This window comes from Lynx canadensis, chromosome D3, assembly GCF_007474595.2.
Source record: "Lynx canadensis isolate LIC74 chromosome D3, mLynCan4.pri.v2, whole genome shotgun sequence".
NCBI classification, from domain to species: domain Eukaryota; kingdom Metazoa; phylum Chordata; class Mammalia; order Carnivora; family Felidae; genus Lynx; species Lynx canadensis.
This window is the reverse complement of record NC_044314.2, coordinates 12,916,736-12,931,226: the sequence shown is the minus strand read 5'-3', so window position 1 is coordinate 12,931,226 and position 14,491 is coordinate 12,916,736.

The window sequence follows — 14,491 nt, the reverse complement described above, 5'->3', positions numbered from 1 at the left end:
ATAAAAATTCAAGTGAAATAAAGTATTGTCTCATAATGCGATTGGCACAGCCTTTATTTCCTTGGCGATACGTGAAATAATAATGTTTTAGAGCTGAGATCATTTTAGAATTGACAAAATGTGGTACAATTGATGTGATTATTTCTTCCTTTCCTATCTTACTGGCTAGAGCGTATGAGCATCTACAGCTGAGCCCTCTGAATTGATCACGGACAGCTCAACTTTTCCATTCTTAAATCCAGAGAGATTTCCTGAGTATTTTCTCTTAGTCCTTCTCTTAATTTTTTTTTTTGGGGGGGGGGGGAATTATGTTTTAAATTTCATAAGCATACTTTCTTGCCTTTTGATTATTTCTTTTTTGTATCAGTCTGTGTGTGGGTGTGTGTGTTTGTGAGCGTGTATGATGAGTTCTTGAGTTAGCTAAGAATACTAATTGGAATTTTTAATGTTCTTGCTTAAATTGTTTCCTCCAGGTCAACTCTTCTGAGTATCAGTATCGTTCTTTGGAGAGTAAACCAATGATATTCTTCAAAGCTCCTTGTAAGGCTTGCCCATTCCTGTCTAGTAATGAAAAGTTTCGATTTTTGGTGTAGGCAACTCACTTACATCATCTCTACTATTGTGTATGGGTATAGGTAACTCTATCTCAATAGGCCTCCCTTCCAAAAGCATGCTTAATTGAGATGCCTCATGTTTTCTGGAAAAGCAAGTCAACCTGCGTCTGTGCCAGAGGGCGTACGGGCAGAGAAGCTTGGCGTGGTTGCCCCGTTAACCACCAACTCTACCCTCCTGCCTCCTACCTTAATTCTCTCTCAAATCTCAGACGAAGATGAATTCTGCTCTTGGACTCTAGTATCCATACTAAAATCCTCTTCTCTCTCAGGCCAGATCTTAAACATTTCTTTACAAAAAAGTTCACACTATTAGTGATTCTCCAGAGGACAGTTCTAGATTGCCGATCACCCTGTAGCGGGAAGGTGGGAGAGAGGGAGCCAGCGGGAACCACCTCTCTCTTTCAGTATCTGCTGCCTCAGAATACTGGGTCTGTCTGGGCAAGTCTGTGCTCAACGAGCACGGTACAGCGTGGATCAAAGACAGTGAGACCAATACTAAGCCCCGGCGTCTGGTGACCTTGACCTTCAGCCCAGATCAGGGACGCCTCAATAACTGGGCAAGGATGGATTGGATTTGCAGCCAGAAGACTTCAGAGACTGGCTGTGTGCTTGGAGAGGAAGCAGTTGCTAGCAATTCGGACGCCACTAACTAGTTGCACGACCTTGAGCAAGTTATTTAGAGGCCTTTGGGTTCAGAGTCTCCTCCTTGGTAACGAGAAAGGGTTTGCCCAGAAGATCCCTAAGTATCTCCCAGCTCTCGCGCTGTCTAATAAACGCGCAGCACGAGACTATTTGGGGCCGTAAGCTTTACTTTCTTCGTTGAGATTTTTCATTACTTTGTAAGCTTTTGTTATTTCGAAGATGACTTTTCGTGGTTAGAAATCTAAGTTGGCTCTGGTGTGCTTGTTATTTCGACACCTTTTTCATTTCAGCTAAAGACTTTGATGACCGTTTCCAGTGAGAGCATGGCAAAATAAAATCATGTTTTCTGTTCTAACATTTGTTTCATCTTTATCTTTTGTCAGCGGAAATACTGCTATTTGTCATTTCGACATTTTCCAGCGACACGTCTCTCCTCATTTGGGGCCTTTGAAGTTCCTCTCGACAGAATGAAGGCCTTTGCTAACAGTCCTCCGGACCTGCTGCTCCTGACAGAGAAGGAGGTTCTGGCAAGCCTGCTCACGTGCTAATCAAGGTCTCTGGGCAGTCTCCTCTTCCCCATAAATAGAGCAGCGTTCAATTAGAGGACCAGGATTTGGAGGAGAAAACCCGCCTGGGGCTCGGGGGCTGCTGTTGCTTTAGTGCTGCTGTTTGGAAGTAAGCTTATTTATATTCAACAGATCCGACGTGTATCTTCCCCGATAGAGGCCTGGGCGTCCCGGGCCTGGAGGCAGAAGGGACAGCTGACCCGGTTACCCCTTCCCGAGCGGCACAGCTGGCCAGTGGAGCGTGGTCGGGGGGAGAGGCCTTGCCGACTCCCTGGGTCACAGAGCCTTCCGGGAGGTGCATAAGGAAAGCATTCTAACTGCCTCCACTTAGGTCATGGCCCCCAGATCCTGAATCGGGGCAAGCGTGTTGTCTGAGAAACAGGTTTGAAATCAGGATTGTTCTAGAAAACCCAGAAGCTCTGATACTTCTGCTCTGAAGGGGAGATTGAAGGAAGGATCATGTTCTTACCTGTAGGTAGATAGCGGAGAGAAATACTATGGGTGACGAGCACAAGAAATAAACAAATTTTGCTATTGCTAAGGGTGACAAGTGTTTAAGAAGGGATTTACTGGGCAATCACAGAGATTCAGTATTTGAATGGGGAGCGATTTTAGGAATACTCAAAACACCACCCCCGCTCTATGGAGTCTGAGACCGCAGAGTTTGTATGCCTTGCCCAGCACCCAGCATATTGCCTGACACATTAGAGCGGTTTATTAAACAGTGTTGGGTTAAGTGGGGACAGCCCCTCAATTCTGGGTGCGGAAGAATGGGAAGGCAGGGAGCTACAGGAGAGTCTCTGGCGCTCGCAGCCCCTCCTTTCCCATGGCCCGTTCTGAGTCTTGCTCTAGGACTCGAGACTTTCGCCTTTAGAAAAAGCAAGAGAGAGCTATTTCGGCGCCTCCTTCCCCAGGTATAGAATATCATCCGCCAACGCACGACAGGAGAAAGCCGGGCACCGTCCCTGGTTTCCACCTCTCTGGTTACCCACCCTGGTTACCCCCATAGTCAATCAATTAAACGCCCCGCCCATGCACGCCTGCCACGCCCCCAACCCTTCCCTGGTTCCTCTGCTCCAGGCTTATTATCCACTCCCTCCTGAGTCTAGTCCTTAACACTGTTATTAGGGTCATGATTTATGCAAGCAAATACATTCATACCGTTCCCCACTTTTCAGTGCCTTCGTGATAAAATCCGACCTTGTTCAAGTGATGTGGCCTCTTATGGTCTGTCCCCTCACTGCTTCTTGACGCTCTTTGCTTCCCATTCCCTTTCACTTGCACATCACAGTTCGACTGTAGCGGAGCCCGTCGTTTGATTTATATCCCTTGCTGCTTCACGTGTTGGCATTGTGACTATTGGTCAAACCCGCCCAGGTGTTTCTGCTCGGCTTCTTGCCGTCACCTACCCTCCCAGGGAGCACCTTGCAACCTGGGGGAGTTTGCAGGGGTCCCCTGGTAAAGGTACTGAGAGGCGCTCGTCTATCTAATAGTGATAACGGATCCTTCTGTAACCAGTCTCCCCTCATACCAATAAGTTTAGTTATCCCCATTTTAGAGATGAGAAAAAACCTCGCTGAGAGATTTTAAATAATGGGCTGCAAATCATATGCCTAATAGGCAGCGAAGAAGGATTTGACATTACTCAATTAACCTTCCCATCAGTATCTCTCATCATTAGGGGCAGCAGCTACCTCTGCAGAATGCACAACACCTGTCTCGTCCTTATTTCCAAAACGACAAACAGAACTAATTATGCTCATTTAATCATGGCTGTCCATATGGAATTTTTTTATTTGACTCTGAGTCTGGGCTGGAGACAAATTTTCAATATAGAAGCAATGGTTGTAATTATAGTTGAAAAACTCCATCCATTTCAGAGCCAAATTACAGACTAAGTTGGTCACTGACAACCATTTTCTCAGGTAATTTCAGATGTTTAAAAAAGTCTAAAAACATTTCCCAGATGGCACCACTTGGTGTCGCTATTTGTATGTAGTTGACTGAACTGCCTTTTCTTTCTGAATTGTAGACAAATGACAGCTTGTTTACTTTAAAGAAGTACTTTGGGGCTAAACTGGAAGAGATCTATCAGAATTCAGCTTAAATTCTTCATTTTTAATTTTGCTTTTCAAAACTTAATATAAAGCGACTTTGGGTGCATTTCAGTAGACAAATTCCAACCAACGAGTCTCGTATTAAAAATAAAAAGCCTCATCTTGGTGCACTAAACAGAAATAACGGCACCAGAAGGAAACCCTTAAAATACTGTCAAGGGCAAATCAATGCAAGGCGAATGGAATTTTTAGAATTGATTTCTTACAACTAGTAATTTGATTATTAGTGCCAGTTTAGTTTTGTTGTGCTGGAGATGCCGTAAGTACTTGGGTCCATTGAAATGGGTTAAGACAAATAATATCGATTGGATATTTGTGGCGTGAAGACATTGTGTTAAATGATTTATGAAGTCTATAAAGTATATAAAGTCTCATCATCTTCATCATTACAACCATTCAAATTTTTTACTTTCGTGCAACGCTCTGCAGCTTACAAGTCACTTTATCTTAACGATGCCCATGAGGCAGAGGGCAAATGTCAAAAACACTCAGGGAAACCATTAGAAATAGAGGAAAGACCGGGAAGCATCTATAAGTTACACATAAAAAATATATCAGAGTTTATTAGGCACATCTTGATATTTGACTGTGTATTTTCCACAGTACTTGCTAAGATCATTCGATTTCTTCCTGGCTTAAAAAAAAAAAATTAAAAACAAAGTCAAAGAGCGAATGAATGACCATGTTCAGTTTTTCAGTTCTAAAGATGATAACCTTCACTGAGGATCATGTCCTGGCTGGGTGAAGAATCAAGGTCAGCCACGGTGCGTGAGTGCCCACTCCCACATGACTATCAAATCTTTATGTTACACAGATTGAGCCTTGGGGTTTAGACCCGTATATCAAACTGCCTATTGGAAATTATTTCTTAGACATCCGCAGTTATCCAAACTGCACATATTTCAATGTAAAGCCGTTTCCATCCCTGTATCTACTGCACCCCACCCAGCACTCACCTGATTTCCCCCGTGTGATTCCAATCTCACCAAATGGCACCAACCTTCCAACCATGTTCTCCAAGCTGGAAAACCCAGAAGTCACCCTAGACCTCCTCTTTCTTTTGCCTCCCACATCCTGTCACTCAGGCCCCCCTGCCTCCTAGTCCTGTGAACACTGATGTCTCTCATAATCTGTCTTCATCTCTCCAAGTTCAAGTTCTCACCATCTCTCTCTCTCTCTCTCTCTCTCAGAAAAGGGCTACTCACCCAGCTTCTCCCCTCCTCTCCGCTTCAGATTGTTGCCAGAACCAGTCAAGAAAATCGAATCAAGTGAAACCCCTGTTCCGATTTTCTAGTAGCTAACCCTTAACTAGAGAATGAAATCCTTTTTTCCATGTCATGTAAGCACAGGACTCCCTTAAGGTTTGCGCTATAGCAACGCTGAGCTACCCAGCAGGTGTTCGATCAATTTTGGTCGAATTAATAAAGAATAACTGACAGCGCGATTTGATGGCCAATGGGCTCGCACCCCAACCTGCCAGTTGGCACATCACTATTAAAACTTTCTTCTTTGGGTCGTGGAGTTTTTCTTGGGTTCAAAAATCCTCAAAAATGATTGATTAAATCAATGTGTGAGTGCATGTGAAAAGATTTGGGAGTGTCAAGATGTGATTTCTTTCTTTTTTTTTTTTTTAGTTTATACGTACATTTTTTGGTGAGCCAGTGGTGTTTTGCGGTGCACAGATGAGTCCTGTGGCTCGAGTATGGGGCGTTGCCGGAGGATGCTGCGGGTCCCCTTGACTTTCTTCACCGGCCATTGCTGGGAAGAAACCTGCTCAAGGACTTCTGACTGCCACAGCCGGCTAACCTTGGGCAAGTTATTCTACTTCAGTTTCTCCAAAGCAAAGTTAAAAGAGCAACATTAACCTACCCCCCACAGGCATGTTAATAAGTACATTTCCCCCCAAAGTGCAATGTACGAGTTTTCATTAGTCATAGGGCTACAATAATACTTAATTGTCCCTAGTTCTCCTTGTTATTTACTGCTCGTTCAAGCAAAAGACGTTTCTGAAGGGATCAAGGGGGGAGAAGTTGTAAAATATGCTGATGTACCAAATAAGTTGCCAAGATCATAAAAAAATGTAATCAAGACTACAGAAGACCTTCTGATTTCCATCCCAACGAATGCTTAGAGATTCTATTGCAAAGTCATTTTCTTATCTCTTATCTCCAAGTCAGCTCCTCTGCCAAGGACTTAAGGACTCAATTTATCATCTCCTTTAACAGGTACCTTGGCTGCCAGTGTCTTGGCTCTGGATCTACCCAACTGATTCACGGAAAAATTGATCCTGACTCAGAATATTTGTGCTCTTGGTTTTAAATGCAAATGCCTAAGTGCTGAAGTAATAGACACTATAACCCTTATACTACGTATATGCAACTTTCACTTCAATCTCCTCTTCTGAAAGACAAATACTGCCTTTGGAATCAACCGTGTGTATCATACCACAACATATCCTTCCCTTCTCTCTCCTCCCATCAGGACTTGCAAAGGAAAAAGTAAGACAGAGAAAACTTTCAGAAGTGTCTCTAGAACATCAAAAAGCAAAGTGGCTTACCAAGGTTTATATCGTAGTGGACTGACTCAATCTTTCCAATATACCCCTTAGTCAGTTGACAAAACAACTACAATGACTGATTCTACACCATAAAGACAGAGAAACAAATCAGTAATTATACTGAGTTTCTCAATAGAGATGAATCATCATGGCATTAGAAATACTAGAAAGTCCAGAAATAGGCCACTAAAAAGGCTTCCATATTCTTCCTTTTAAAAGTATAAACCAGGGGCGCCTGGGTGGCTCAGTCGGTTGGGCGGCCGACTTCGGCTCAGGTCATGATCTCGCGGTCCGTGAGTTCGAGCCCCGCGTCGGGCTCTGTGCTGACAGCTCAGAGCCTGGAGCCTGCTTCAGATTCTGTGTCTCCCTCTCTCTGCCCCTCCCCCACTCATGCTCTGTCTCTCTCCATCTCAAAAATCAATAAACGTTAAAACAAAAAAATTAAAAAAAATATATATATATAAACCAGCTAACCATTGCCTGTATCCAGTCCAGGGGAAGACTAGACTGGACACATGCCTCCCAAGCATCTAGTCTGGAACTTTCCCTTTTTAGCTCAGTAATCTCTCCCTTAAAATATGGCTCCCTCTCTCAATGTTTTATTTCTCAGATTTACAGCCACCTCAACCATCTTTCGGCTCTTTTCCTCTGTTGCAAATTAATTGAAAATCATCATGATACAGAATCATTAATGTGTGAACCTTTAGATGTTAGGGTAATAGAAGTAGTGATTTTCCAAATGAGAACACTGAGACTTGAAAGGGTTTGCCCAAGATGCATAGTTAATGCCACAAATAGCTATGAGACTCAATCAAGAAAAACAAAATCAGGTTTGAAAGCACAAGTTCATCTATATTTGGAAAATAATATTCATTCCATCTTTGATTCAAAATAAAATACTGTTCTATTACATTTGTGTGTTGAACCATATGAATGGACATTTTTGTAGGTTGAAGATTCTATAGTATGTGTATTCTACCCTGATGTGTGATTGTCAGAGAGCATGATTCCTTCCTCACAGTTGAACATTTATAAATATGTTATTATATATAGCTTATTTAATTTATTTATTTATTTTACATTGATTTATTTTTGAGAGACAGAGAGAGAGCACGAGTGGGGGGAGGGGCAGAGAGAAGGAGACACAGAATCCAAAGCAGGCTTCAGGCTCCAAGCTGTCAGCACGGAGCCCGATGCGGGGCTCGAACCCACAAACCGTGAGATCATGATCTGAGCCGAAGTCGGACGCCCAACCAACTGAGCCACCCAGGCGCCCCTATAGCTTATTTATTTATCACCTATTCACTCAACCCACATTAGACATCTTTGACTTTTCTTCCTGCTCCATGTTTAATCCGTCACAGCCTATCAATTTTAGCTCTTTGTTATTTCTGCAATGCCTTCTCCTTCTCTCCATTCCTAACATTTTTTTCCTTAGATCAAAGGGTGGCAAAGATGTTTGATCAGTACCTGATGGTAAATATTTTCAGTTTTGGGGGACGAACAGTCTCTGTCATGATATCCAGCCCTGACATTGTCGTGCTGAAGCAGACATAAGCAATATGTAAGTGAATGTGGTTGTGTTCCAGTAAAACTTTATGAACATTTTGTTCTGATATTTCATCTGGGTTACTGCAACAATTCTAATTTAAATCCTTGGTCCAGTCCTTAATACTGCTAATCTGATCATGCCATAGCCTGCTTAAAACCCTCAGCACCTGCTTTCACCCACTGGGAAAAGTCCAGATTCTGTTGCATGCTGTATAAGACCATTCAAGATTTGGTTTCTATAAATTTTCCCAGTCTCATCTCTCCTTACATTCAGGGCTACACTATTCAGTTTATCTCAACTGGACTGTGTGCAGCTTCAGAAATCTTCAGTGAATGTCTCCTCCAGGTCTTTGATGTGTTGTTTATTCTGGGTGGGTTATGCTCCTTCCTCAAAACCTCTTACTTCTCTAAATTTCATGTATACATTAATTCTTATCTTTGATATCACTTCCTCCAGGAAATCTTCCTTGACCCAAAACTGGAATAAGTGTGCCTCCCATGGACACCCATTAAAAAAATTCAGGACACCTGTGTGGCTCTGTCGGTTAAGCATCCGACTTCTCTCTCTGCTATCATCACAGAGCCCGCTTCGGATCCTCTGTCCCCCTCTCTCCCTGCCCCTCCCCTGCTCTCTCTCGCTCTCTCTCAAAAATCAATTAATTATTTTTTTTTAAATTAGATCCGTTGTTGCATTGTGTTGCAATATCACTCTCCCCCTTGGGAAGTTAGAGGGCAGAGAACTGTTTATCACGCTATCCTTGAACCTGTTATAGTAGCACAGTATTGAGAGGCACGATAAATGTTTGTTAAATGGGTCCATGTACATGTTCATACTTTGGGGACGGGTACAAATATGATCTAGCCAGGATGTGGGGATCGTAACAGATGCATATGGCACATAAAAATTTATGAATAACTTTAGCACATGTTATCTTATGTAACTGATCTTCTCACCGTGTTAAGTAGGTCTTGCAAAAAATCATCTCTATTTTGCAACTGGGGTTTGTTTCGTTTTGTTTTGTGGAGAGAGTCTACTTTGCATTGTTTGGAGATGGGAAGAAAGTTACTATTAGTCTTGAACCTCACAAGGATGTGATTTAAAACTGTGTTTATCAGTCCGGACCATCTGTGTCTAATGTTCTGGTTAAGTATGTGGACATAAGCTACATGTCTACATCAACGACATGAAGGTCATCCCCCCAAACCTGCCACAGTCTGACTCCCCTGAAGGCTGAGCCCCGCTTGGAGGCAGTCAGGTCTCGGTGCAGCCATTGCCTTTGCTGGTAACCGCATAGTGAGGAGAGGACAGCTCCCAGCAGGCCCTCGCCTGGTTCTAGTGAATAATTCATTAGGATTGCCACTGGCTGGGGAACATCCTTCTTTCACTGATTACTTGCTTTTATCCACCCATTTATCTTCATTAAAGACTTTGTTTCCTCTCAAATACTTGTCTCCAATTTTCTCATTTAAAGCTATTTTTTCCCCTGGCTTTGAGGTTTTTAGATTCACTCTCTTTCCACCCATACCAACGCTAACCACAAATTCCCAATGCAATGAACGTTTAAATCGGAAAATTGCTCTCAGTGTTGAGACATAACCAAATTTCACAATGTTCAGTCTTGACATCTTGAGTATAGGGCATAGACTGGTCAACTATTGCGACCCCTCCCTAGAGACTTCTTTTATGTGAAGATTAATGATCAGTTTCCCTCACCAATGACATTTCATTTTACATAGCTGAACTTCTGAATAAGTCAATTAAAAGTCATTTGGCAGGTGAATGTTTGATTTCTCACATTCCAAAATTATTTTAAAAAATACATATTCAATAGTCACTGTCAATTTCATTCTCCCCCCTCTGTATTTGGGGGGAAAAGATTAAAGTTTGTTTTGTTTTGTGTTTTCTTTTTCAGGATTTCATGATTGTTATGATTCTGGTGCCAACATCTTTTTGTCATGCGCTGTATTCTATGATTTTACGGGTGATTAATATGATTAGTGGAAAAATTACCACCCGTTAATTTCTGAGCTCATTCGTTTTCATCTTTTTCTGAAGATGGGTACCATGTTGCCAGTATCCAATCCATTGTAAGAGTTTTGAAAAATCATTGTAAGTTAATTAAGTTTCTTGACTAATTTCCTTAATAGCCTAGGGCATTTGTCATTCAGACCTATTGCTTAATATATGTCCATGTTTTCCAACCATTTTTTCACTTACTCTTTGAAAATAGCAATTTTTACAAAGTCTGCATTAGTTCCTAATTGTTCAAATTTATCTTCTTCATTATACCTGCTAAAGACCTATTTTAAAATGAGTTCATTTTCCCTGCTATTTTAGAGTTGTTTTTGTATCTTATATCCTTTGTTTATTGTAGGAATTAAGTTATTCCAGTATATTTTGCCTTTCGTTTTGGGAACAGCTAAAAAAAAATACTTTATGTGTATTTGGCATAACATATAATAACTAAAAGTAACTCACCTAGCTTTTGTTTTAAATATATCTTACTACCAATCAAACCAAGACGGTTTACTCTAGCTTCCATACTAGAGGATTTTCTTACCACCCATCTAGAAAATGTGGTCCTGAGTAATGACGTTTTAATGCTTTAAAAGTACTTAGGCAAACAGAAAGAACAAACAAATGCAAAGTACTCAATTTTTTTTTGTCTTCATGGAAAGTTTTTGGTCTTCAGTGTTTTAAAATTTTTTCATCTGCATCTTTGTCTCTATTTTACTTTTTTTATTTTAAACGTTTATTTACTTAAAATTTTAAAAAAGTGTTTATTTATTTTTGGGAGATGGAGTCATATGGGGGAAGGGCAGAGAGACGGAGACACAGAATCCGAAGCAGGCTCCAGTCTCTGAGCTGTCAGCACAGAGCCCAACGTGGGGCTCGAATCCACAAGCCATGGGATCATGACCTGAGCTGAAGTCAGACGCTTTACCTACAGAGCCACACAGGAGGTTTATTTACTTACTTTTGAGAGAGAAAGTGCTTGCAAGTGGGGGAAGTGCAGAGAGAGACAGGGAGAGAGAATCCTAAGTAGGCTCTACCGTTTTCTGTGCAGAGCCCCACAGCAGGGCCCCAACCCACAAACCACCCAGGCGCCCCTGTCTCTATTTTAATATTTGCATCCAGAATGCATTCTAATATGAAAAAAAGAGAATATTTTGAATTTGATAGATACCTTGCAAAATACCTTCTCTTGTAGTTTGTACATTGTAGGGGGGCAAGGTCTGAATACCTAAATCCATCAAATAATTGTCTCCAGAAAACCCTATGAAGTCTTGGTGTGTAATCAATGAGGTTTATAATAGTGCTAAAAATGATAATTTTTTTCCTTTGTTATTTTTACGTGGCATGGACCATGAATGAGGAGGCTGGGGCCAGTCTCCGTCCTGCAATTTCAAGCCTGGGTGGAAGGCTCTGCATTCCTGCACAAGACTCCTTCCATCTTGGGGTCCCAGATTCACTTTCCTTGTTGCTACAAGTCAAAGGTAGGTCTTACTCAGTGCTTTTGCCAGAACACCCAGGACCCCTTGATTTCTATTTGTACTGGCTATTTCCAGCACACACCTGTCCTCTTTGCCCATCCGGCCTCCCCCACCCTCCAACTTGCACCTTGTTCCTCTCTTCTCACTCCCACACATCTCCCAGTGCGGGCTCCTGCCTTTCCATCTGGAGGACCAGATTCTGCTTCCCTCACAGCTTCTCTGAGTATTGTCAGTTTCACTAAAAACAAACAAACAAACAAAGCCCCAAACTAAAAACAAAACAAATGAACACACACGAAATACATCTCCTCATAGAGCACCACGCAGGACATACCCGAGCCTCTCCTGCATGTTGGACCCGTTGTGTTTTCTCCTGCAGGCTGTGCGCTCATCGCCCCTAGCCCGGGATGAGGACACTTGAAGCCCTCACTGTCTTCTCATTCACTCGACAGCCGCTCAACTTTTTGCTGTGATTTAAACACATACCCTTCCCCCCTTTTCCATGGTCCCAGAATCACCTTTGACCCATTTCTCCAATCCAATTCTTTAGGATGGCACAGTCTCAAGGACACCTTTAGTCATAGAATCCTGAGGGCACACGGGATGTCCAGAGTGAGACCATCTGAATGGAGCATATATTTCTGTGCCCCTGGGTGTCTCTTGTTTGCTCTTGTATTTCTGTCACTTCTACAGAGAAGCAGAAGTTACTGGGTAGGGAGCGATGGCCAGCTCCCCTCACCGATTTCCTTGACAACTCTCAATTCTCTGTCACTGGTTTCCTGGGTCTGTGGCCAGCCCTATGCTGTTTTCTCTCCCTTCTCCTCATACTTTCGAGTGGTCTGCAGTTCCTCAGGGTCGGCCAATCTGTGATGGTCCCACTGCTGCTGAGGGCTGGTTATTGCCTGGTTGTCAGATCCATGTTCTCCATTTACTTCCCAAACGTGGAAAGAGGAATCCTGGGTGAAACTTTATAGTCATTTATGCTATATCAGAAGCATTTCATCTGGGAGCTCAGAAAACCTTGGTGTGGAGGCAGTGACTCCCACTGCCCCCATTCTAGGGCATGTAGGTTTTGCTATTCTGATCCAAGTTGGTTGTTAGTGGGGTTTGACCCTTTGGGTGTCTGTTTATCATACAGAATCAGAGCAATTCATGGCAAGCCCAGTCCTTTCCTGACAGTGGGGAAGGACTGTGTGGTCTGGGAAAGTTTGAATACTTATTTTATTGTAAATAGCATGCCTAGGGTGGCATGCAGGGATATGTTTTTTTATTGCTATTAATATCTTAGAGGGGTTGGCAGATGTGTTATTTCCATAGATACCACAGGGTGGAAAGTGGGTTAGGTACTTTCATGCGCATCCTGGATGTCAATGCTGTTCTAAAATAGGAACGCACTATTGGTGATGAAGCACAAAGTACCACCAGATGCAGAGGCTAATGTTAGTGGAAACCAGTGTATAGTGTGGTAGAGAGCTGACTCCTTATATAAAATAATATCCTGCTCTGGAGGTTATAAGAAGAACTTGAATTAGTTCTAAGACAGTTGCCTTGGAAAAATATATATGTCAGGCTAGAATGAGAATGTGTGGTAGTGTATGGGGGGGGGGGCATTGGAAAAGGCATTGTTTTTGCTGCCCAGAACCTCTCAGCCTCCCTCCATTCACAGTCACCCCACCATGTGCCTAGAGAATTCCAGTGTTTTCAGTGATCAGTGAGAGGAACAAGAACCGACCTCTTGAACCAAGTAAAGTCCCTTTCTCCCCCACTCCCTAGGTCTCTCTCTCTCTCTGTGTCTCTTGGTGTGTGTGTGTGTGTGTGTGTGTGTGTGTGTGTGTGTGTGTATCTTAAAAGAGGGTTATCTCTAGACACAATATGAGTCTCGTGGTCAAATTCTATCTAATCCAGGCGTCCTGGCAACTTGGGTGTGCCTCAAACAATGACTATGTGTACACCAAGGGGATCAAGATTCCGTCATGTTTTGTCATGGAAAGCTCATGCCGATGTTGGCAGGCAGTGACAATATTTGAGCATCAATGTGAGGAAGAAAGACCATTCTCTCCTTCTGACATCTAGAGAAACTGTTCCCAAGCCAGAGGTTGCAGGGTGGCTTTCTGTCCCTCTAGGGCTTGAAACTGCCAGCCCCATGTGTCGGTGACAGCTGTAATTGGGGAACACATGATCCTCTGGCAATGGGCATGTGTTCATTTTCTCTGCTTGGAGGACCATCAGTCAGATCGACTCACTGGATTTGAGGGAACCCAAGGAAGGTGCTAACTGTGTAGGAAAGAAAGAAAGACATGTTATAAGGTGGGAGTTAGAGTTCAGAAAAATTTAATCAGAGTAGTAAATGGGCGGGCACTGTATTGTACTGCTCAAGACATATCAGTGACTAAATCACTAAAACAAACTTTTCCCTGGATATTTTTCTTCTTGTGTTGTGCTTGCCAGAGAAGTCAGATTATGCTAGGAAGTAACCCATGAGGTTTTTATTTCAACATCTTGTGCTAACAAGTTCACCTACCTTCACACTGCACCTGTCTCACCAAAATCTTTATTAATGTAGATTATCAAATGAAGTAGTATCAGTCAGGTTTCTTTTACTCACTAATGACAGAATGCAGAAACTGGTTAAAAGGAAAATCATAGTTTGAATCATTGTTTGATCTAGGCTTTCAATTGACTTCATCAGAATAGACTTTTTCTCCATTTCTGGGCTCTGACTTCTCTTGAGTAGCCTTCATCCTCTGATTTCTCGTGGTGGCTCCCAACATTTCTAGGCTTATACATTTTCAGATTAAAATCTGTAGATGTGAGAACAGAATTCTTTTCCATTAGTCTCAGAACAAGCCTGGTGTGGCCAATGGATCGTGACTGGATCACATTGCTGTGCCCACATTGTCTGTTCTGATGGGCGGATGTGAGTCACATGTCCACCATAGCATTAAAAAT